General features: G+C 41.5%; 1 long non-coding RNA gene across 1 annotated transcript; it reads right to left on the reverse strand.

The window, feature by feature from the left end:
* Positions 1–20,369: 20,369 nt before the first annotated feature.
* LOC110322970 lies at positions 20,370–22,596 on the reverse strand. The gene is made up of 4 exons (XR_002380618.1): positions 22,534–22,596; positions 22,226–22,438; positions 21,542–21,669; positions 20,370–21,039 (listed from the first exon to the last, which is right to left on the reverse strand). It is a non-coding gene; the product is annotated as an uncharacterized LOC110322970 (long non-coding RNA).
* Positions 22,597–26,472: the final 3,876 nt, after the last annotated feature.

A 26,472-nucleotide genomic window follows, 5' to 3' on the forward strand; every position in this document is an offset into this window, starting at 1 on the left:
GGAGGCAGAGGCAGGCGGATTTCTGAGTTCGAGGCCAGCCTGGTCTACAAAGTGAGTACCAGGACAGCCAGGGCTATACAGAGAAACCCTGTCTCAAACAAACAAACAAAACAAAACAAAACAAAACAAAATAGTGGTCTGGGCTTATGTAGGAAAACCTCAAGTGGAAAGCAACACATGGGTTGGTTAGGAGAGTGACACCCCACGTGGCAGCATTTCAACAGAAAAGACTGTTCTAGATTCCTAATAACTAGATCAACAACAATCCAAATTTCTCTAAAACAGTCTCCGTTGATACCAGTTGTCCTGGCATAGTTTTTAATAGTTTCCACTTCTATCTTCAAAGTGTTCCCAGCGTAGAAGACAAATCTGTAATCGCTTAGCAATAACTAAGGGTGAATTATCATTAGGATCAGCTGGGTTGTCTCGAACGCCCATCTCCACCACCTGACCGTGGGGTTTGTCTCATGAAGACTGTGGGACTTAACTCTTATTCCTAAGAGCAGCACAATTTGTAGGTGGGGTATTTGCTCTTATCTTCAGTTTCTTTGGCTTTTTGAAAGGATTAATATTTCGTGGTCATAGCATAAGCACAGTGATCCACATGAAGGGCTGATTTTAGCGACTTATAATGTTTATTATTATTTTTATGCCCTTCCAACAATCTTGTTACACTGTGTTAGACGTCATTGTTTGAGATTCATCAGGTGAACAGACATCGCAGTTGTGGTAGTGAAGACACTGGAAAGAAAAACTCCGAGAAACATAAATACTGACTGCTACCACTGAGGACCTCATATGATCCTGACTCCTTCCAAGAGCTACATAATAGGAAAATCAGACTATAGTTCAAAGCAAAGATTTGTTGTTGTTGTTTTTTGTTTGTTTGTTTGTTTGTTTTGTTTTTTGTTTTTCGAGACAGGGTTTCTCTGTATAGCCCTGGCTGTTCTGGAACTCACTTTGTAGATCAGGCTGGCCTCGAACTCAGAAATCCGCCTGCCTCTGCCTCCCGACTGCTGGGATTAAAGGCGTGCACCACCAGCAAAGAACTATTTTATACTGCTGGTTGGATTTTTTTTTGACTCTGACGTTAAGATTTTTAAAATTACGATATTTTAAATAATTCTTTGAGAATTCCAAGCAATGTATCTTGATCTCACTCACCCTGCCCCCCCCAAATGTTAAGATATTTAAGGTTAGGTGAAGATCATATATATATATGAGCATACACATCTGAGTTCCAGTACACCTGGGTCTACAAAGCAAGGAGTTCCAGGATAGCCAGGGATATATAGAGAAACTCTCTCTTGAAAAAACAAGAATCAAACAAAAAGTTATTTGAAATTTCCATGACATTAAAGGATGCAAGCATGCCTTGTACAGCAGAGGGAACAGGCATTAAGATAAAGAAAAGAATGGGCTTGCTATTTATAGAGTGTCTGTGGAGTAACCACCTGAAAGGCAGGGCTAGGAGAACATGTAGTCACCCCCTCTCCTCAGTACAACTTACCAGGAACTGTAACTTTCCATACATTTATTGTACTCTCAATCAGCCCTGAAATGCTCTTGCTCTCTGGCAGAAGTTGCTGACCAAACAATGAGGGACAATTGTTTGTTGAGACAACCTGGAAACTCCTGAAGCCTTCTAGGGAAGGATAAAGGAAGTCTGACTCACAGTGGGAGTCGGAGGAGGATGGAGCTATTGAAAGAACAGGAACAGGTATTTTCCGTCATATTCATTTTCTTAAAATTGAATTAGGTTTCTATGAAAAGCCATTTTGTAGAATAACAGCCTCTTTATGGTTTCACTAACTGGGACATAAAAGACTACTTGTGGCATGTTATGATTGCTGAACACATAAAAATCCCCTACTTGCTGGTTATGCTAATGATGATAAGAATTAGGCTTTGTGAATAACCTGACCACTTTGCTCAGTCTTAGGCCTTCTGTTCCTTGGGATTACCTCATCTGGCTGGTTGGGTAAAAGGGCGATCTGGATTTGTCTTCACATTGCCAATTTCCTTCCACTTTCTTCCTAGGTTGTTAGAAATTGGTTTTTAGTTGTTAGATTTTTTTTTCTTTTTTTTTTTTTTTTAAAAAGGATTTTCTTTCTAATTTCATTTTATGTGTATGGATGGGAGTCTGATTCTGTGTGTGTGTGTGTGTGTGTGTGTGTGTGTGTGTGTAAGTACCCACAGATACCAGAAGAGGGCATGAGACACCCCCCTACCCCTCAACCCCTGGAACTGGGGTTACAGGTAGCTGTGATCTGTCTGGCGTGGCTGCTAAGGAGCTGAACTCAAGTCCTCTGTAAGAGCAGCAAGTGCTCTAAGCTTAAAAACATCTTTCTAGCCCTAAACTTTGTTTTTTTAATGAAAAAGAAAACAAAGTAGGTATAACTTGACCTGTTGGGAATAATATATAAAGAATACTTCATATAAGTCTATCCTGGCCATCCTGGAGCTTTTGACAAAGACCAAGTTGGCCTTGAACCCACAGAGATTTGCCTGTCTTTGTCTCCTGAGTGCTGGAATTAAAGCACTACTGTACTCAGCAGAAATAACTCTTAAAATTAAAAAGAAAAGAAAAATATACTTATCATCATTAGTTTATTATTATCCAAGTAATAAAAAAATTATAAGTATTTAAAATATGAGTCAACTCAATAACTAGACTCATTTTTGTGCCACAAGCTAGTGGAAAGCTTTAAATGGTTCACAATGTGCAGAAAGCTCTATACCAAGTCTACAGTGCCCTGGTCTTCACCGTAAGAAAGCAGCCAGAGCCAGTCTGAGCACAGTCATTGAGAGAAAGCGCAGGCTAACAAAGGGATGAGTCTGAGAGCCTGGGGGCTAAAACAGCATTGTAAAGAGAAGCTAGGGGCCAATCGTGGCCCAATCAGCAGTAACATAAATAGAAATTGTATCAGAGTAGCTAGGATAAAAGGCCAGTTAAGGCCTCCGCATGCCACTGATTCCGAGTTTAGTTATATGGAAAATAAGGGGATAAGGGTGATCTTCCTGGAGACAGAACCACTGAGGTATGAAGGGGACAGTGCTGCTGCGAAGGTCCTGTTTCCCAATTGGTTCTTGATTTGTCAGTTAAGACAGCTGGGGGGGTCAATTGCTGGGAGGAAGGTACAAGCAGAACTTTTGGGTCCCAGGAGGAAAAGGAGACTCAAGGAAGGAGGGAGGTTGGTTTGTTTTGGTTTGGTTTGGTTTCAGCCATGCATTGGAAGAAGAATAATGCAGCAACCTTGTGAGGTCTCTGGGGAGCTGGAGCCTGTGGCCACCATTGCAGGCGGGTGGCCACCATTGCAGGTGGGTGGTCATGGATGTTTGGCAGGGGCTATGTGGGGTTATCCACTGAAGTTTAGGGCAGGTGGAGAGACAGATAAAAATATTAGTAAGAGCACACTTTTTGCCCAGCAACTGTGCCATATAGGCAAGTTGTAAAGGAACAAACTGTGTGTGCGTATGTGTGTGTGTGTGTGTGTGTGTGTCTTTTATCCTTGGGTTCAAGAGAAGCTGGGAAGGGGCTGGTAGTGTGGTCACCTCCAGGAACTAAAGGCAGGTAGAGCAAAAGGGAAGCCAGGTGGGGACTGGTCCTAGAGCTAAGATGGTAGCATAAACCTACATAAAACTACATAAAACTATACGTAACAGAGGTACAAGCAGACATAGTTACCCAGAGCAAGCCATTTATGATGGCAAGCAGAGCATGCCCCAAATTAATCTTCTTGTCTTGCCTGAACACTATTGTTGTCTCTGACATTTAGGCATTCTGGGGAGTATCAGTGACAGGGGACACACAGCCAACCTCTGTTATCTATAGATTTTTGCATTTGTAGAGTCAACTAATCTTGAGTCAAAAGAATTACATCTGTGCCCAACATGCACACAAGCTCACCCTTCATAGTCCCTAAGCAATATAGTATAACCACTAGTTACATAAAGTTGATATTATATTGGTATTGTAAGTAATTTAAAGATAAGTATAGGAGAGAATGTGTGTGTGTGTGTGTGTGTGTGTGTGTGTGTGTGTGTAGTATATGCAAATGTCATGACATTTTACATCAGGCATGTGAGTGGCTGTGGATACAATGGATAATCTAAACTGTCTATCTGAGTGTAGAAAAAGTTATCTAAATCAATAAAGCACAGTTTTGGGTGTGTCTTCTCGGGAGTGTTCAGAGAGATTAGCATAAGAGACAGGACTGGAGGCTGGGGAAACCAAATTGAGTATGGGCCCTGTCAATAAGCTATGTAATAGATTAACATGGAAGAAAAAGGAAAAGGGAAGGCAGACTAGCTCCTCGCACCTCTGTTTGCTGGCGCCATTGAGCACTGTTAAACATGGTAGCAACCATGATGTTTTGCTTCACTTTGGGGTCCAAACAGTGGAGCCAACCATGCACTTACATCTTTGGAACTATATTCCCTAGAGAAATTCCTCTCAAGCATTTTTTTTTTTCTGAAGTGTTTGTCATAGTAGGGGCAGAGGGAAAGGTATGCACCTTGGGTCTCTAGTCATTTGTGTGGGCCAAGAAATGACTTCTTCCTCTGTGCTAGTCACACTGATTTTGATATTTAAATCCCTATGACCACTCTGCAGAGGTGGCATTATTGCCCTACGTGTTTCTTAGAGGAGAGTTCCAAGCAACTACACAAAGCCACATGGCCAAGACAAGGCAGAGGAAGGATTCTATCAGTGCTTGTGCCTTTGGAATCTCCCACAATGCAATTGGCCTACAAATCCAGTGTGTACTACCTTTCCAGGTCCCTGACCTTTGTACATTAGTCAACTTATTATTCAGCCTTAGTTTGTTCAGGTTACTACAAAAGAACTACATCTAAACAATACACATTTACTTCTCATGGTTCCAGAAGCCAACAACACCGTCTTCTTCGGGGTGAGTGCTCTCTTTCTGGATTACAGGTGGTTTACAGGTCATTGTATCCTCTTGATAAGGACACTGATTTCATTTGGAAGCAATTCACCCTCAAGACTGAAACACCTCCCTAACACTCTACCTCTAACACCAATGCTTAGGAGGTTAGGGTTTCAGAGTGTGAGTGTGGAGGGGAACGGCACAGACAGCTATCTTCTCTTTCCCCTTTATTCCTCACACACCTTCCTCTGTTTTAATGTTTGTTTTGCTTTGCTTTTACACTCACAGGCTCAGTGCATCCTTCATTTCCAGCATACATGTATGACTAAAACCCACTTATAACCCAGTGGGTGCCATCCTGGCACTGCCCACTTGATCATTCTGCCTTGATAGAAATTGTCTTTACCCTACACCATAATCTTACACAGTAGCAACTTGGGATGTGATTAGCATGGCTGAGGAACTGAAATTCAAGTTGGGTGGTCTTAATTTTACTTAATTTTTGTTTGTTTGTTTTTTTTGAAACAGGCTTTCTCTGTGTAGCCCTAGCTGTCCTAGAACTTACTTTGTAGACCAGGCCGGCCTCAAACTCAGAGATCTGCATCCCTCTGCCCCCTGAATGCTGAGATTAAAGCCTTGCACCACCACTGCCCAGCAATTTTCTTACTTTTTTTAAACTTATTTTATTAGATATTTTCTTCATTTACATTTCAAATGCTATCCCGAATGTCCCCTATACCTTCCCTCCACCCTGCCCCCCTGCCCACCCATTCCCACTTCTTGGCCCTGGCATTCCCCTGAATGGGGCATATAAAGTTTTCAAGACCATGGGGCATCTCTTCCCGAAGATGGCTGACTAGGCCATCTTCTGCTATACATGCAGCTAGAGACACGAGCTCTGGGGGTACTGATTAGTTCATATTGTTGTTTCACCTATAGGGTTGCAGACTCCTTCAGTTCCTTGGGTAATTTCTCTAGCTCCTCCATTGGGGTCTCTGTGTTCTATCTTACAGATGACTATGGGCATCCACTTCTATATTTGCCAGGTATTGGCATAGCCTCACAGAGATAGCTATATCAGTGTCCTTTTAGCAAGATCTTGCTGTCATATGCAATAGTGTCTGGTTTGGTGGCTGATTATGGGATGGACCCCTGGGTGGGGCAGTCTTTGGATGGTCTATCCTTTCGTCTTAGCTCCAAACTTTGTCTCTGCCACTTCTTTTCTTACTTTTTAAACAAAGGTTTATTTTAATTTTTAATAGTTTCTGTGTCCGTGTCCGTGTCCGTGTCCGTGTGTGTGTGTGTGTGTGTGTGTGTGTGTGTGTGTGTGAATGTGTGAGTGTAGATGCCTTCAGAGTCTTGGACTGGAGAGATTGCTCCATGATTAATAGCATCCATTACTCTTCCAGAAGATCCAGATTGGTTCCTAGCACTCAAATGAGGGTTCATACAGTTCCAGGGGATCCAACACCCACTTCTGACCTACCTGGGCACTAGGCATGGTATACATGCATTAAAGTACCTGACGGCACTGAAAAAGGCAACTGGCTTTTGATACTAATAGCCATCACTTGTGTGTCTTTGATGGGTCATCCTAAAAGCAGTAGATTCTGTTCTCCAGAAGTCAACCCTTGCCAAAGAGGAGAACAGACTGCTAGAGGAGAGAATGGATGATCACACCATGTTCAAGAATGTAATAGGAAGCGAGCAGCTTTTATGTAATCATTGACAGAACCATAGAGGCAGGAAGTAAGGAGATAGAAAGGAGAGGAGAAGGAGGAAAATAGAGATGAGGGGAGAGGATGAGGAATAGAGAGGCAGAGAGGAAGAAGACAGCTTTACTGATCCAGTCTTCCCACTAGAATTTGAAGACTGCGAATGGGAAGACTGAATGCACCTTATTAACAATGGGGCCAGCTTAAAGCTTGGCATACATCCTGGATCAATAGGAATTATTTGGAGGTAGCCATTTTGGAAAGTAATTTGGCATTATCTATTGAGACAGGCAGTCTTCGTGAAGCACAGCATTTCCACTTCTAAATACAAATCCTCAGCAACTCTTGCATGAGTGAGCCAGGTTACATGTGCAAGGCAGCTGATACCAGCGCCGCAAACGCCTCCAGATGAAAACAAACGTGGATCCAGCAACAGGATTACCAGAGGGATAGCGACCTGGCCACCCAGCGGGGTATGGAAAGCCACGGAGATGGTAGGAAGCATCCAGTACAGCACTAGAGAAATACTGCAAGAAAGACAAATGGCGTTCGACAGACAAAGTCCTCTGGAGAGACTCAGACCTGTCAGGAGGCTGTGCGGGAAGGGCAGCTATGGGGCTGGTCCATGTCTTGGATTCTGAACTTCTTGGGCCTGTAAACCTCCCAGCAGCATTCAAAACATCTCTAAGAGAAGTGGTTATCGCATGTCAGCTTAGCCTTCAGCTCAGCAGCCTATACAGAGCTCTGGAGAAGAAAATGGGGGACAAAATTTGGAAGCGAAAGGTAGTTGGGTCCTTCTGTCTTAGAAACTTATCCACTGTCTAATGAAGAACATTCCTGATGTTTATTTAGAGATTTCTTCAGCTCACTGTGTAAGCGAAGGGTAACTGCTTGGTGAGCCCACGTTCAATTTTACCCAGAGGAGGGATATTCAGTAACTCCCAAGTAACAGGTCCTGTAATCGACGCCAAAATAGTATTCATAGCGTGCATTCCTAGTAAAGTGTTGGTTACTTTTTGGTGCTCAGGTTGGGTGGTTATGTCTGCCTCCTAGGTTGAGAGGAAGGGGGTGTTCCAGAATTAATAATTCAAATAAGGCTGCTATGCCAGGAGGAGGAGAAAAGAGTGTCAAGGCAGTGTTAGGAATCTGGGAAGACTGCCAGCATGGTTTGCATGATAAGGGTGCGTAAAAACATAAAAAGAAATATGGCCCCACACTGGATCTAGTTCCGTTTCATTTGTAAGGGTGGTTTACTCTAAAGCAAAATTGTGTGGCTTTCAAGTTTCTGTAAGATCATGGGTGATAACAGATCTCTTTTTGAAACCAGTATTTCGGCCACCTACATGGCTGACTGGGAGAGGATTTGACCATCCTGGGTTTTTTTGTGTGGCAGAGACTGCTCATTGAAGATTTCCATGGACACGCCTCTGGCCACCTCAAGGAGGGCTACCTACGCTGCCATATCTAAAGGGGAGCCCATTAGAATTTACAAATTAAAAGCCAGCGGGGAAGAGCATAATCTTGGCAACCGCCTCTTGGGAAATCTTACAACTGTAAGAGCGCCATGGAAGAGTGCTTTAAATAGCATCGTGGTTCATCCAATCTCCTCACAATTGTACGGGAGGGCATGTGGCCAAGGCCTTGCAGTGAAGAGGCCAGGGTGCCTGGGCTTGTGATTGGCTGGGAGGGGGCGTGATGTTAAGCGAGCCACTCAGCCCACTTCTGCTTCACGAGGAGCACGCCACATGCTTCTTTGCACATTCTTTTAAATCCTTGTGTGGCTGGCATTTGGAAAAATATCGACTGCAACCAGACGTCGCAATCCTGATGACAGCTCCTGAAATCCCATCTTTCTCGCAGCCACATCTACTGTCAGCTCCCCACCCCTGTTACCAGAGAGACGTCCCCACCCAAGTTGTGCTTCAAATAGCATGAACTGCAGATGTACATGTTTGGCTGCCTCCTCCAGAGGCCCTGACAAATATTCAGGTAGTAAATAGCCCGAGAGAAATGCTGCTGATAAAATTAGTTCAAATATTTCCCAGAAAACAAACCTGACACCACCATGATACTTGATAGCACAGACTTGGGAGCCTTGGGAACCCCCTTGGCCTTCAAAGACCCAATGTCTTGTTTCCAATCGCCTACTTTCCGTTCCAAGCCCTCCCTAAGAGAAAAGAAAAAGGGAAAAGAAAAAGGAGCAAACATAAACCTAAAGCAACCCCAAAGACCACAGGGTAGATTGTACCACCAGGAATGTGATATTGTAAATGACTACCCTGAAGATTAACATCCAAGGTTAAGCGTTATTAATAGGTATTTGGGCTTCTGGTTGACATCTCCTAAGCCACCTCTTGGACCTCTCTTGACTTTGGTCAGTAGCTTTACTTTCATCTCCTGGTTGTTTTGTCTCTTCCCCACAAGCAATACTGTAGGAACTCAGAGTACCCCTGTGTTCGAAAACCAGCTTCTCCCTCTTTATATAAGGAATATCTGCACATATAGAGGCTGGTGATAAGTCTGGAGTCAAGAAAACAGTCGCTCCAATTGGGCTAGAATTCTTGGGGGGGTCGAACTTCAGCAGAGGTAGTAATCTTTGAGATTTAGTTGCTATACCCTGGTTTCTGTGCCCAGGGTTTCAAGGAGTTCTCAAGTCATCATGACCAAAAGCCAGCAAAGGCAACTGCCACTCTTCACCCAGTGAGCACACGAGAATGGGGTTCAGAAACATTGCCCAAAGTCAGATGATGGAAATAAGCCAATCTGGAACCTAAGCCCAAGTCTGCCTGCTTCTCTAGCTGCCCTTCCCTCGTCATGATATGGACAAGGGCTGGTCAGTTACTCCACACAAGAGAGTTACAGGCCTCTGCAGAGTACATATTAATAATAACTTATAGGCACATCTTCTACAATGTAATGAAACTGTTTTCAAACAAAATAAAATGACTTAAAATAATTCAAAATTGAGGGTGGTAGGAAGGTGGGAAGTGAACGTGACACAAAGTGTACACATGTGGAATTATAAAATTGAAATTTAAATATATATTATCATTAGCAAAATAGAAAACTCTCAAATATAAGGAAGTAAAAAAATCCACCAATTTTCCTACCAACTTAAATAACAGTGTAGGCACATTTCCCCTTGCATTTATTGCCATTTTTTTTCTAATAGCAATTTATGTATCTGTAACATTTTTGAATGTATGACTTGGAATCTTGTGTCCCCCTCATGTTCCATAAATGAATTTTCCACTCTTTTTGGTTGTCATCATATTGAGTCAGACACACAATGGGATCTGCGTTGACTCATGAGGTAAAGGCTATGATCTACTGCTTAAGATTCTAAATAAATAACACATGCATTTGCTCAAAATCTAAATGCGTAAAAAATGTATTTTTAAAAACCTGCCTCATATTTCTGGCTCTTGAGGATGCCGTCCTCTGGGGTTCAAGGACCTGGCTCCAAACCTCCACAGCGTCTTCCTTTTATGAACGTTTGCTTTGTAACTCAGCTTTCTATATTCCAGATTCAAGTCCAGAGAGAGGAAATTCTGGTCCTAGCAAAAGTCCAAAATCCGAGTTCCTGTCTCCAACCTCACGATTCTGGACCCTTCACTGAGAGATGGACACTTCCAAACAGCCATTTCTTATCTTCCAGGATTAAAAACCTCCACACCACAGTAGCTTCCAGCTTTTCAGCAGATGACTGCATATAGAAGGGGGGATACAGCCACTCATGTACCACCGTCAGGGCACTAAGCTAGCCCAACGATTTCTGCTGTGTCCTGGTTAATTTCTTATTGCTGACTTGACCCAGTCGAGAGTCACTTGGGAAGAGGGAACATCAGTTGAATAGTTGTCTGAATCAGATTGGCCTGAGGAGATGTCTGTGGGGATTGTATTGACTGCTAATCAATGGAGAGCCTCATCAATACTACCCTAGGCAGATAGTCTGGGACTGCATGAGAATGCCAGTTGAGTGTAAGCAGGTGAATGGGTCAGTAAGCAGCTTTTATTTTTTTTTCCCCCTTGCTTGAGTTCCTGCCTGGATTTCCTTCAGTGATGAATTTTGACCTGGAATTATAAGCCAAATAATCCCTTTCTTTACCAAGTTTTTTTTTTTTATTTGTTTTTCTTTTTGTCATGGTGTTTATTAAAGTCACAGAAAAGCAAGCCAGAATATGCTCTAAGTTAGTTGCTTTCTACATGTGCTTCAAGTTCAACTCTACTGCTATCAGTGTTCCTCCTTTCAAGCATTAACATCATAGAAGAGGCGGGGGCCAACATGGCGAAAGTAGTCTTGGATATCCAAGAGGGATGCTTTCAAGTAGAACTTGTCAAAATCCTATCCCAACATATTTCTTAGATTGCTATTATATGATCCCCCAAAAGTTTCCAAAGGCAATAATAAACCCATAAAATGCTCGACAAAAGTAAGGCATGAGGACTGCTGTGAGCTTGAATTGGAGGCTACCCTGGGTTCTATATCTGAAAAAAATAAAAAAGGGAGAAGGGAGGAAAAAGGTCTTACTATCTCTCTCTGCCTCTCTGTCCCTCTCCGTCTCTGTCTCTCTCTGCGTCTCTGTGTGTGTGGTGTGTGTGGTGATTGAACTCATGTTATCAGGCCTGCACACGGCACCTCTGCTTGCTAAGGCATCTTACCAGACCTAATCACAAGGCTCATAATAGAACCTTTAATTTCAAAATGTAAAGTTTGAAATTTTAAGAAAAGAAAGAAAACCGAAATTGGCTACTGGCCTCATTTTGGGCATCAAACAAACAAACAAGCATGTTTTTAGTTGAAATTGTGTTCCATCACTTTCCTTCCTCCTTGGACTGTGGCTCTACATACACTTCAGGACTCTGAGCATACTTCAGGAGATGATGCTGGATTTCGGATAGAGCTTGGAGTTAGGTGATTAAGTGTACGTCAGTGAATGCCTTGGCTTACTCAGGTAACCATTTAATTGACAGGGGGAGATGGCTTTAATATCCACTGTTTCCATTAACTAGTGGAAGCAGGGCTTTATGATGTCTGTGACTTTGGACTCAGATCAACAGTCTTTACAACATATCTATGCAGGTACAAAGTGGCATTTGATGCACCAAAGTTATTACTGTAAACACCAAGCCTCAAGTAGCTTCACTTGGAATGAGAACAAAAAAACACAAAAAAACCTTATGAATAATGCCTGTTGTGGGGTGTCTATCACTGTGAAAAAGAATGCAACTAAAAACAACTTGGGGAAGAAAAAGTTTGTTTCAGCTTATAGCTTGTAGTCCATCATCCAGGGAAGTCAAGGCTAGTGCTCAAGGCAGGAGTGTAGAAGCAGGAGCTGATGCAGAGGCCATGGAGGAGTGCTGCTTACTGGCTGGTTTCCCAAGGCTTGCTCATCTTGCTTTCTCATAGCCCCAGGACCACCTGCCCAGAATTGGCACCACCCACAGAGAGTTGGGCCTCCCACATCAACCAAGAAAATGCCCTGTAGACTTGTCTGCAAGCCAATCTGATGGAAGTGTTTTCTTAATTGAGGTTCTTCTTTCTAGATAATTCTAGATTTGTGACAAATTGACAAAAACCAGTTGGTACATAGCCCCAAAACAAAGGCTAAGAGACAACCTGAAGATTGGGCAAAGGTTATTTACAAACTCAATAGCCTAATATAATGATATATAAAATTACTATGCATAAAATATTAATACTAATAATTCAGTCAGTTAGTACAAGTCTTCAAGAAGAAGGAGAAACACAATCTGATAGAAAAATATGCAAGGAATAGAAACAGAGGACTGACATGCTCTAAACAGACCAACAAAGACATAAAAAGGCTTTCTGACATTACTGAAAAATGCAAATTAAAACAAAGTATCAGTTCACATCTATCAGTCTGGCAGAATGGGCACACGACAGGTCTGCTTATTTAGAGAACAATTTTACAATAATTATAAACATCTGCTTGCTCAACAATGTGGGTACACATGCTGGCTATTTTATAAAGTCAATTGGACACAACTAGAGTCATTTTGGGAGTCATTAAGAACCTCAGTTCAGAAAATGTCTCCATTAGACTGCCCTGTAGTGAGCTTGTGATGCATTTTATTTATGGATGATCAGTGTGGGAGGGTCCAACTCATTGTGGGTGGTACCAAATTTGAGCTAGTGATCTTGGGAACTATAGGAAAGCATGCTGAGAAACCATGAGGAGCAAGTCAGCAAGCAGCACCCCTCCATGGCCTCTGCATCAGTTCCTGCCTTGAGTTCCTGCCCTGTCTTCCCTGAATGACAGCCTCCACACTGTAAGATGAAATAAAGCTTTTCTTCTCAAATTGCTTTGTAGCATGGTGTTTTTAATCCCAGCAGTAGAATCCCTAAGACAGTACATTTGCAATAGAATCCCTAAGACAGTACATTTCATGGGACAGCATTTTTCAGATTCTTCCCTGTTGTGACACATGGAGAAAATGGTGATATCCATACCCAGAAGGCTGCTCACAGCAGGGGAGAATCCATAGAATGGGCTTTAGTTATTAGACCCCCTTGTTTCTCTGTAGAAGAAAATGCTCCACATTGCCTGCTGGTTGGGAAGATTCGCCCTAGATAAACTATTTTTGTGTATTTAAGGAGATATGTATAAAACATAGCCTCTAAAAAACCTCTTTCCTTTTTTCTATCTGTCTCTCTCTCTCCTTTCTCTTTTCTCTTTCCCCCTCTCCTTCCTATCCTGTCTCCTGCTTCCTCCCTCTCCTCTCCCTTTTCACCCCCACATGCATTGGGTGCTTTTTATCACAGTGCTTATGTATAGTCAAGTCAGGTTCTGCTTTTGTGGGTACTAGGGATCCAACCCAGGTTGTCTGGCTTGGTGGCAAACTCCTTTAACCACCTCAGCATCTCTCTGATCCCACCAAAGGATTTTTATACCACACACACACACACACACACACACACACACACACACACACACACAAAATGGAATCAACAACTCAAATTCTCATCAGTAAAGGAATAAAAAAATAGATTCAAGAACACTATATGATGAAATATGATCTAGCAGTCGAAAATGATGAACTGAAGTTATTTTAGCTTTTTGGAAATATATACTACATTATTATGATTTTTAACATTACATTAAAACTTTCTGTGAGTAGAACATTAGGAGTTGTGTCTCCTGTTTAACTGTGGTATTGTAACCTCACCAGAGTGATAAATCTAATAAATATATGAACATTACCAGTATCAACACATATTAAAACATCATAAATGTGAAAATTCATGTGTATTACCTAAAACCAAACTGCTAATGAACTCGAATTTCAGGGATGGTGTGTCAAACTGGAATGCCAATTAAGAAAAACAAAATACAGATCAGCACAAGTGCCATGATTCTATGTGTATTATTTCTGTCATTATCATGAACCACCCAAAGAAGTGTAGCTTTACAAAGAAAAGATGTTTGTTTAGCTCACAACTTTGGAAGATGAAAATCCAATGTGAAGTGACCCACTGACTTTACCTCTGCTGAGAGACTAATGGTATGTGGGCATGTGACATCAGAATGGCCAAAGTCTATGAAGAAGCAAGCTATTGTACACCAAGCAGAAAGCCAGCTGAGACCTGGTCCTATGGCCCTTCCTGATACCATGAGGAACTGTTCTAAGGACCTCCCACCAGCTCTGTTTCTTCAGGGTTCTGCACCATCTCCCAGCATGCTCCTCTAAAGATCACAACACATGAACAAGCTCAACATCCAAACCAAAATGAAACTTAAACCAAACAAAACTACACGTGCCCACTTAGTAAAACTACAGAAAGATTATAGATGAAGAGATTACCTGTGACTTCAGGACAGCCATGGCCTCTGGATAAGAAAGGAAAGCAATTAGATTTGATGGTGGGTGAGGAACTCAGGACATCTATGAGCCAACGAAGCAAAGGTGACAATAAGTTCATAGGTTTGGTCTAGATGGCAAATACTTGGGTTTTGAATCTATTTTTACTATAGAACTTAGAGCTTTAATTTTTTTCATAATTTAGAAAACCAGACAGAGGGTCAATGATTTCAGTCTCAATTCTCATCAGAACCACTGGAGATGATGGACTGATGTTGTTTGATGGGAATGCACTTGTCGAGAATGTAGAAGGGTCTGGGTTTGATCATCTCTTAAGCGGTTGAGCCTAGACATATGTATCACTCAAAAATAGCCTCTGTTGATTGTTGAGATGGCTCAGCGGGTAAGGTTGTCTGACGACAAGGCTGATGCACTGGGCACCATCCCTGCGACCCATATGGTGGAAGGATAGAACAGATTCCAGCAGCTTTGGCTTCTTGGACCCCCACGAGCATGTTGTGGCATGCTGGTACATGCACATGCTAAATGAATAAAACTCAAACGTGCACCTAAGGGTTCAGACTGCTGGCTCATATTATCTTAGAAATTACTCTCAAATAGTATTTTCTGTCTTTAAGCATTAAGATGATATTACTTCTTCATGTGGCTTCATGGGAATGAACACAAGGAGCAGCTAGGGTCTTAATACTCACAAGGCTGTCCCTTCTCTCAGAAGCTAATGCTCCGTGTCCCTGTTCCTTTGTTTTCTTTTTCTCCCTTCATCTAAGTTGCTAATCCCTCCCTCTCTCCTACCTTTCTGAGTCCATCCAACAAGCAATTTAGCTATGCACCACAAATTTAAGCTCTGAGTCACTCTCATGCACGGCTTTTGAACATATTAAATAGATCCATATGCTTATCTACACTGAGATATAGATTTTTTTTCCATAAGAAAATGGAATACAGAAAAAATCAGTCCAATGTGTATACTTCCAGTATTTTAAACAGGCATCTAAAATAAAGCAGAAATTAAAAGAGATCTGGATCAGAATTCTGAACATTAAAACATTACAGTAAATTGGTAAAACATAAACCAAATATATGGATGTCTACTTTATATCCAAAAAAGTTACTCTTTCCCTGCCATATACACAGAGACACAACGGCCCCACTTCAAGTGGAGTTGGATCACAAGTAGAACAGTAATGAATGTGGCCTTTCCCAACACTGTTGCCCCAAAGTCACGTTATTGTCCTTCCCAACTTTGGCAATCACGAACTCATCATCCACCAATCAGAGTTTCTACCGGCTTGAAATAACCCGTGGAACCAGACACATTGAGTTGATAGAGAATCATGACATTCTCCTTAGCCTGGGCGATTGTGTCAGCGGTAAACACATGACTTTCATTAGGTTTCTCAAAATACAGAAAAATCACTTTCAGATCTCCTCACTACCTCCAGGATATCGACTCTAAATCAGTGCCACAAGCAAAAAGAGCCACTGTCTTGCATAAAACCTTGCAAAATCCGATCAGTAGGGACACAAAACAAGGGACCCTGAGATACAATGCGTGCCACCAGGCCAGAAAACGCTTCAGCACTTACACTTAACTGTAAGCAGAAGGTTGATGCCCCGAGAGGGGAAAGGTAAGAAATCACGCTACAGTTATATGAAGAGGCAGGCTTGAGTTTCTGTAATTCTCTAAAGCATGACTGGTGGGCAGATTTATTAACCATCTCCTTTGGATAAAACTGAAAGAAAAAAAAAACACACACACACACAACCCAACAGTTTCCATCATACCCAGCATCCAGATTTGTACTTCTTACTTAAAAAAAAAAAAAAAAAAAAGAATTCCTTAGAAATATGGTCAACAAAATAAGCCACTTCTTGGAAAACAAGAAAACAACAACAACAACAACAAAATGGGGCTCTGACAGAGGGACATGGGAGAGATGCAGGTTCTCAAAGCTGAGGCGTTTGATCAACGGTGGCCACTAGAGGTGGCATTACTAGAGGCCACACACTGGATCTCTGCGTGCTGCCACCACAAACCCAAATGCCAGACTCTCCTCCCACAGGTGACAGCACTTGAAGGTGGGACTCTGAGATGTGCAGAGGTCCTGAGGGTGGAGCCTTATGAATTGGATTAGTGCCCTCCTAAAGTGTCTTGTTCAGATCGTTGGCCATGGTGGAAAACAGTAAGAAGATGCCAGTCTACAACCAGGAAGCAGCAGCCTTCAGCAGATACAAACTCTGCTGGTATCCAAGTTTTGGGCTTTTGTAGCCTCTGGAATTCTGAGATACCCCAAGAGTGGCCTGAATGGATTAGCATTTTCAGAATAACCAAAAGTAGGAGACAAATATTTTCTGAGCGCATACTGATATGAAGATCATATTGAATACTTTTTAAAAGTAGAATAGAGATGGCTTTCACATACATATTTTTGAGTAATTTATATAAAAAATGGGGGCCCTCTATGGTATGGAGCAGAACTTCTCCTTATTTATTTATTTATTTATTTACTTATTTATTTATTTATTTTTTATTTTTTAGGAAATTTTTTTTTATTAGATATTTTCTTTATTTACATTTCAAATGCTATCCCAAAAGTTCCCTATACCCGCCCCCCGCCCCTGCTCCCCTACCCACCCACTCCCACTTCTTGGCCCTGGCATTTCCCTGTGCTGGGTCATATAAAGTTTGCAAGACCAAGGGGCCTCTCTTCCCAATGATGGCCGATTAGGCCATCTTCTGCTACATATGCAGCTAGAGACACGAGCTCAGGGGGTACTGGTTAGTTCATATTAGAACTTCTCCTTTTAATGGGCTGTGCATGAGGGTTTCCTTCCAGAGAGTGTAGTATGTGGTTCAGGGACAATTTTTTTCAGTAGGGGATCCTGACAAGAATTGTCTCAGTTATGTGTTCAAGGTTAATTAATATATTGAGTAATAGAGCACCTGGACACAAGACAGGATGGGAGATGTCTCTGGGAACCTCCTAGACCACAAAACACAGCCACAAGAAAACCCAACGACAGAGCAGTCCGAAAAACACTGCAACTGGCTCCTCAGAACTCTCAAGGTCCTCAAAAGCAAAGATGGAGAAACTACCTCAACCAAGAGAAATCTCAGGAGACATGATAATGACAAGAGAACCTAGGACAGTAGGCAAGATAGGTTGGAAAGGGACACTAAGTGAAAACTAAAGAAATATGTATAAAATACAGACTTGAGAATTGTGTGTCAACAACACTTCATAAGTAATAAAAATGTAACTCTCATATAAGCTGTTAATAATAGGGGAGTGGGTTATAGGGTAATCAGGAATCAATTAACAACTTCAATGAACCTAAAAGAATTTTAAAACAAAAAAAAATTATTAGGAATGATAGTAGTTACTTACAAATAGATAGAGTCCTTATGATAGAGTACTTACAAAGATTAGGTTCAAAATGAAGTTTCAAATAGCACGTTGTCACACAGAGTATAAAATACCTGGTATTATTAAGGTAATTTAATTCATGAGATGTAGAGATTACTTGGAAGCATATTGAGAATGATGTGCTGATTTATACATACTATGTTGAACATTGATTCTTGTGAGCATCATGTGGTCTTGGGAACCCTGTCATGTTGTACTCTTCGGAGTGGTTCCCCTAGTATTCCGCACTGGAGCAAGAACTCTGAGTAATGAATTAGGTAATGCTTCTGGGTTATTTAACTTTCTTATTCTTCTGCACAGAGCTGGGGAATGCTCCTCTGGTAACTTTCTTCCAATGTTACTAAGTAACAAAGTTACTTCCAAAATCCTCTCTTTGTCTCCAACAAATTTAATACAGTCATTTGATAGAAAACGTGCTGTGCACACCTCCAGCACACTCCTGAAGCATCTCTAAGATGCTCCAGCCCAGATGTGGTTTACAGGGATGCATTTCACCATCTGGGGTCTGTTTTATAATGTTCCCACATCTGCTTTCTACTTACACATCTATCCCCTCAGCTTTGTTCATCAAGCCTTTTTGACCCTGATCCTAAAGTAGGTCCTTAGCATCACCCTCCCCAGACCACTGGAGACAAAGCCCCATCTTGAAGATATCTGCAAGAATTCTGTGTTGTTTCTCCAGGGTTTTCAATTCTCCCTGTTACCAAATCTCACTGATAACCTTCTTCATATTTAGTACACACAGAACACATCTAGTGGCCTAATTCATATTTAGTGAAGTGGTACTAATTTGGAAGCCACCCACAAATGTTACTGAAGCACTGAAACAAATATCTACCAGGAGGACTCTTCTTGCTTAGCAGAGAAATTCAGGATGGGTGTAACCGTGTTGTCTGCAGAAGAAATTCCTAAGAACTGATAACAAAATAAATGAATAAACATCTTCAGTGAGTGCCTTTCCACTTCCCCATGAGCTTTTACCTAATTATAATTCTCCTTCATTTATCAGTTACTTATCATTTTGCTTCTTATTAGTAACAACTAGAGTATTTTTTGGCAACTTAAATGCTGAATTAGTTAAACTCAATATATTCTGTTTCTCAAAAGCCAAGGAAAGTTTTTAAGTTAAGTTGATGATTGTTAAATTATACAGGTAGCTAAAATAAGGCTTTTGCTATTATCCATCCATCCATCCATCCATCCATCCATCCATCCATCCATCCATCCAGTTTTCTATCTCTCTATCCTACTTAAATAGACATTACTGATGGCTGCTGCTTTCCAGGTATTATGCTAGGTAGTAAAGATGCAACAATGAAAGAGCTCTCCACTCTAGAGAGAGAGAAACACGGGTTAGAACAAATGCAGCATATGAGAAGGGCCCCCTTAATGATGTGGGACCCTGTAACTGAGGAAAGATGTGCAGAAGGCAATAATTATTAACTCAAAACCAAATGGACACATATTATTTTCATGATTTCCTCAAGTGGATTCTCTAGCCTTCAGAAATATTAGAAGGATAAGAATGGAGCCTCACCTCTGACTTCTCCTCTTGCTACTGACCCTAAGCAAGACTCCAAGCTGCCTTGAGTAGCTCCCACTTCCGCATAATAACATCATTGCTTGAAAACGACTTTCTTAGAATTTACAGGGAAGAGCACATGGCTCCTTGGAGGTTTTGCTCTCTAAGAGTATACTCTTATATCATCAATGGCCTATTCCAAGAAGAAGAAAATTATGTTTTGTTTTCAACTTCTGTCCCATTCAGTCACTATAAGAATTGGCTATTTTAGGTAAATCTCTTCTATCTCTTATTTAGGTAAATCGTTCTTAGGGAATGATCAAGTCAATCTTCCCTTAATCCACACAAAATAGGTGGAAATGTAAGCACATCTGGATGGAAGGTTGCATGACATCTTTTAGCACCTGATGGAAGGTTAGCTAACCTACTGTCTTACCTTGTCACTTAGTTTTCCTAACGATGCTCCCTCATCCTTCCTTTTGATATATATATTTTTTTGCCACCCAATAGCACCCCAGAATGCTTCATTTGGTGACATCACAAATAGCCACGGGTTGCTTCTGGTGTCCCATCTGTTCCTGCAGCCCTTGCTTCAGTACAGGCAAGATATGAAGCTCCCGTGCAGTCGAGGCTGGGCTGGGGGAGGGGACTGGGCCTTTGAGGCTGTTTTCTATCAGGGCCCTGCAGCTGTCAATGTTGGCTGCAGAAGCCAGTGATTGTCCTTGCAGCTCCCTGATGCCGGCCGTGCACTGTGCTTGGGGATATTAATTGGACTTTCATTATGTGAGTGTACCCAGAGGCTTTTGCAGTCAATTCTTATATCTATATTGATTCATAAAAAATGCCAATAAATAACAGCTCTCTCAAAGCATCTTCTAATGTTTCTGGTAATTAATTGGTTTATATTTTCCCCTAGATTTTTCTTCCTTTTATTTTCTTTTTCTTCTTTTCTTTTTTTCTTTTTCTTTCTTTTTACACATTGCAGCATAATAGATCACAGAATCTCTGGGACAATGGACAGGCACATTGGCTAAATCACCTTATTACAGTTCCATATAGTTGAAAAGAGGCTTAATGCTAAATTATCAGATTCCAGCTATTGTGGAGACCAAGAATGAATAATGCTCCAAAATAACTGCCACGGAGCCTCTGTTCCACTCATTGTCCCAGGAACCATTGGGCACGCCTTCCATTGAGTTCTCCATAGAGGCTCAGTCCCCGAAATGAACAGTGGGGCCCAAATTCAAGCCTAGATGCATCTCTTTGCCTTTTGCTGTATCATAAGTTAAAATGTATTTTCAGCCCCAGGCTTTAAAAAAAAAATCTTATATTACATTTGTGTGTAACTATGGGCAAAATTATGCTATTAGTTTTGGAACACCCAAGTTAGGCATCCCAAACTACCTTAGCCCCCATAATTACTATATAGTGTGCCACATAAGGTAGGGATAAAAGTAAAAAATGGCATGTCCATTTAGCTCGCCAAAATTCAAAGGAAGAAAGGATGTTCATTAAAAGTTAATAGTGACACAGCTGTGCAGAACTCTCCCAGAAAATGTCATTGTCACAGGAGTCTGACTGTGACCCGGTGTCATTCTCCGCTGCAAAATCTGAGGGGCCTCCGGTGTGTTGAGCTGTTGGCGGACCGAGAAAGAAGAGCAATGACCCATGGAGGCAAGGGACAAGAAGACTTTGGAAGACGCTTGTTCCGGCTGCCGTATGTAACAAGAAGCAGATGCAATTTTAATGCCAGTTAGGTGGGGTATGAGGTCCTGATGAAGCCTTGCCACTCCACTCGTATCTACAAAGATGGGGAGACCTGAATTCTGTACAGTAAACCATTTACAGTCACCCCTCTACTACTTAATATAGAAGTCTCATTCTCTTCCTTTTGAAATAAAAAAAGGCCCACTGATCTGAGATCAAAGCAGGAATATAAACTAAACAAAGACTCTGTTACCAGAATGTAACCTTAACAGCACTGCCAGTCACGGCTGGCAACTGTAACTGGTCCTGCTATATTATTTGTTTTTGTTTTTTTTTGTTTTTCTGAATTAATCTTTGGCTAAATCAAGTAACAATGGTGGTGCAAGCAAATGTGCCACACTAACTGTATCCCACTGGCAGACAACTCACCTTGAACTGCTTTGTGGAAATATTAAGCAGTGACTGAGAGTAATAAGGATTAATGAGGGCTGACTTTGGAGAAAACAATCCAGATCTCTTGCTTCCAAAAATGTGAGGATAGCCAACATATTGCATTTCTTTATGAGTTCAAAAATAGGCAAATAAGTAAAATTAGACTTTTAAAAAAAAATCCCTAAATTTAAGAAATTCTTCATGAGCCTTTTTCTGAGAAACGAACAAGAGGAATCCAGGACCACTTAATAAAAAAAAAAAAAAACCAACATAAAAACAAATTTGTGTTCACGATCATACCAAGTCATAATTATTGATACTTTTTTAAAAAAAATAATAAGATTTTTCTTCAAGTTAATAGAGAAGTAACCAGACAGTTAGTGACAGCCTCCAAGACCTTTTCCTGGGGAGGTGATCTGGCCTAGGAGATACACAAACATACTTCTATTAATTAAGGTATGCTAATAAGATAGAAAAATGATTTCATGCAGAGGGCTGCAAGATGAGGCAGGCCCTGACTATTAGAACAAACAAGACAGCACAGGAGAGGGGCCGAGGCGGAAACGTCAGCGCCATCCCTTCATCTCCTTCTCTTCTGAGCCCTGGATGGCTCAGGAGCAGCCAAGACTTTCTAGTAATGACTTCCACTAATTTAATGCATGTTGGGCACAGGGCGCTCACCTAATACAAATATTTCTCATTCCATTAGGAGTTACGTGACTGAAAACATCGAGGACCAGTGGCTACTACTTATTTTTGATAAGGGATACTTGAATGTGGCAAAAATAGAGAGACGTAATAAAAGAGAAAGTGTCCATTTATCTGAATTTTGCACATTGTTCTCCGCTTTCTAGTTTAAATGATCTCTTGACTAATGGTGCAGAGACTTGGTACCTGTACTAGAGGCATACACTTTCAGAATACCTAATCTATGCTTTCTCCCAGAAACACTTACAGTNTACTCCCTGGCATGCCTCTTCTTTACTTACCACTTCCAGGCTATTCCTACACTGCTCTGCAAAGTCTCCCTGAGCAGTCGCTTTGGCGCGGACAAACCCACGGGCAATAACAGAAAACCTCTAGGGAGGCCCTGGTTTCTAACGTCCAGGCCAGACATTCGTCTAAGAAGCTGGAGGCCTATTCAATACAAAAATCAGATGAACTCTGTAAAAAAAAAAAAATTAGTTGCTCCCAGAAAACCTAAGCACAGAATTGACATTCTTTCTGGAATCCCAGGGTTACAGTTCAGGATTACACACTAGACAACCCAAAAGTCCACAGACACGCATTCTTTTCTTGTCTCCAACAGATCTCCTATAAGACTCGTGTGGGCTCCGGGTTAGGTAGCTTCAAACCGCTCTAGGTCGTGCTCTCCAGTAACTCCCTCAGCAAATTCAGCTGTGTAGCCATGACATGCAGAGGGTCCGACAGCTTGAGAAAGACCGGTGGGGTTTCACAGTGCAAGGCCCGTGTTAGAGACAAAATAGAGCATGAACAAAGGGTTCCGATGCAGTGGAGGAGTTTCCTCCACTAACAGAACAGTTATGTATCTTCTCCATGGCCACCGGTTCAGCAGGGATGCTCCCCAGGTCTTCAAAGAAGGATTTCACCTTTATCTTCAGTATCTAAGGTGGTGGCCTCTAACCCACACCCCCGAAGTATGGATAGAGAAGGGTGGTAAGTGCAAAGCGATGGGGAATTTGTAGGCATAGATGTTCACAGAGAGAACCTGTGCAATTTTAAAAATATTGACCGCATGACAAAATGGTTTTGGGAAATATGTGGTTTTGGGAAATATATTATTGGAATTAATTTCACTTTTTGGAGTGTGGATGATAGAACTTTAGCATGGGCACCTGGTTATTAAGGCTCACATTATATAATTTCACTGAAAAGCAGCAGTCTAGAATGCTGGAGAGTGAACCAGGAAATGATTTTACAGGCCAGGATAATAAATCTTTACAAAGCACATTTGCTTTGCTCTTAATTTTGCAATCGACACTAACAGAGAAATCCTAAACGTAATGTAAGAAGATATTCCATGTGTGTGTGTGTGTGTGTGTGTGTGTGTGTGTAAAGAGAGAGAGAGAGAGAGAGAGAGAGAGAGAATGAATTGTTTTTGTCAGCTGTCAACGCATTTGTTCTCTTTACTAATAAAAAAGGCAAAGAATTTTGAAGTAATTAAAATAACAACTTGAAATACACATTTTCAAATAACTTTGATATTTAATATTAAAAGAATTATAAACAATGATTTATTTCCTCACTGTGCCTTCAAAAGCGTATTAAAATAAGTTTACTTAGATTAGGTTTTTATGTAACTCACAAGTTACATTCAAGTGAAGAAAAGGGCAACATTGTACGTTTGCTTACTAGAGGGATTGCCCTGAAAAGGCACCGAGAGTTACAATCTTTAGTGGGATTTTAAAAATTACCTATATTCTATAGGTTGCATTGCTATTCTTAATAAATCACGAAATTCTTGTTGGTTAAGCTAATCAACTCAGCAAATAAACATTTACCCTGTAACGTAAGCGACATAATGTTGCCTGGTGTTCCTTTGTATCTGGTCTCTCTGCAGTGTTTCAGTTCTCTTGTCCTGTGTATGGATTCTAAGACATTGACTTCGGCACACACAGCAGCTAATCAGTCCTTATAGACAATGCCTTACAAACAATGCCTTGTCAAGAAAGCAGCACACGTGTGTGCGTACACACACACACACACAGGTACACCCACAACTTCCTTCACAAACTCATCTCCAAGTTCAAAATTGCAATAGAAAGTGTGCTGTGACAGTAAGCAGCATCTTGGAGATAGAATATACTGTAAAATTGTGTTACGTTGTTTCCTGAAAGTAGTTCCATTTGTACTACTTAATTTGTCCACATAACATGCAAGATGTTTTTGTTCAAGGATAAGATACTTGCTCAATAAATGTACAGAAAAAAATGTACAGAAAAAAAAAGTACAGAAAAAATACATCTGGGTTTTTGCTGGTGGGCTTGTAAACCTTAGCCTGTTCACACTGATATTGTAAAAATGAAACTGAGAGGTATTAAAAGCTATGTGTGTTCCTCAGATTGATTGATGATTGACTGGTTGATTATTTATTTATTTACTTTAGTTTTTTACTTTGACCTGGGTTTGGGATTTTGAGGCAGCAGGTAACAGTCTGGTCAAAGTGTCCTATGCACACTCAGTAACGCGCAAATCACCACTGTAAGTTGGGTTAAGCTACCAGCTACGAATAAAAGTCACCAGGAGACAAACCAAGGCAAACCTAAAGCAAACAGCCTGCTTATCACATAATGACTACCGAATAAGGCAAATATTAGCAAAGCAAACCAAGCCGGGGGGGGGGGGGGGGGGGGGGGGGGGGGGGCCTCCACCTCAGGAAGAAGAAACAAGCCGGGGACAGCAATCCAGCTGGAGAGGTACTGATTCAAACCTGAGGAAAAGTGGGTCAGGACTGACATCTGCTGGTCTGGTTAATGAGATGTTGCCCATTGAAACCAGATCCTGGGAGAGCAAATCACTGATGCTCTCTCTGTGACTGGAGTTAGGAGGAGGCACAGGCTTGGCAGAAGTCTCTGGGAAGCCATCTGCAGAGTGGCCAACCTGCTACAAAGGCCTCGCTTCCCCTCTCTCCGATGTTTTTGCCTTAGTAACCAGGAGTGCTTTCCTCAGCGCCTCTAAGCAAGGAGAGAATGTTGTGCGGGTGGATTCCACTTGGAGCACCAATCTTCCAAAAGACGGTGGTCAACTGCGTGCTAAGAAATTTGAACAGGAATTCCAAGCTTTTATCAGAAGATTAACTGGATCAAATTACTTTAAAGGGGGTAATTTCTAGTCCAAATACTGTTGTTATCAACTTGGAGGACATTCACTTTTAGGATATAATAAATTAATTAGCTTTGATTTCTACCCATCTCTCTTCCACCAGCACCATTTTGCAACAGGAACTTGTCTTGCTGCACAGACCCTAGATTTGCGACATTGTACCCTCATGAGGCCTTGTTTCCATTCTCTAGCGGTTTTTTTTTTTTTTTGAGAAGGTGGGGCTAGGCTGGCTGTTCTCAAATTCACAGAGATGTGTCTGCCTTTGCCTCCCTGAGTCCTGGTATTAAAGACATGTGCCACCGTGTCTAGCCTCGATTCTCTGGCATCCTACTTTTCTACCTTTACCAAGACCAGTTTCCTAACTGTCTTGGTAGATACAAGATTCTTGGGGTAGTAGCTATCTTTCTCAAGCCACCCTCTCATTTCCTAGGATAGTTTTCACTATATAAGTAGACACTTAATAAATATCTTCTGGCTCACTTTGATAATTCTGTATTTTTTTTGTTACTTTATTTATTTACATTTCAAATGTTGTCCCCCTTCCCGGTCTCCCTTCTGCAAACCCTCCATTGCATCCTCCCTCCTCCCCTTTGCCTCTTAAGAAGGTGCTCCTCCACTCACCCTCCCACCCACTCCCGCCTCATCCCTCTAGCATCACCCTACCCTGGGGCATCAAGCCTCCAGAGGACCAAGATCTTCCCTTCCCATTGATGCCAGATAAGGCAACCCTCTGCTATATATGTAGCTGCAGCCACAGACTTCAGTATACCCACCCATGTATACTTTTTGGTTGGTGGTTTAGTCCCTGGGAGCTCTGGGGTGGGGGTCTGGTTAGTTGATATTGTTGTTCTTCCTATGGGGTTGCAATGCCCTTGATAGTTCTGTATTCTATATCCCGTTGGTTATTCTTAGAAATGGGACTTCCCCACGGCAGATCTGAACAGAACCTAGAAATACAGGTTTGCATTGACAAGAAATAATTTGGGCATCCCAGAAGTGTTCAGTATCATATCATTTTAATTATCTAGGGGAGATAACATTTTAAGGTTTGTAATGAGAGTATTAGGTCATGGATCATAGAAATT

The sequence above is a fragment of the Mus pahari genome, chromosome 6 (assembly GCF_900095145.1).
Source record: "Mus pahari chromosome 6, PAHARI_EIJ_v1.1, whole genome shotgun sequence".
Taxonomy (NCBI): Eukaryota; Metazoa; Chordata; class Mammalia; order Rodentia; family Muridae; genus Mus; species Mus pahari.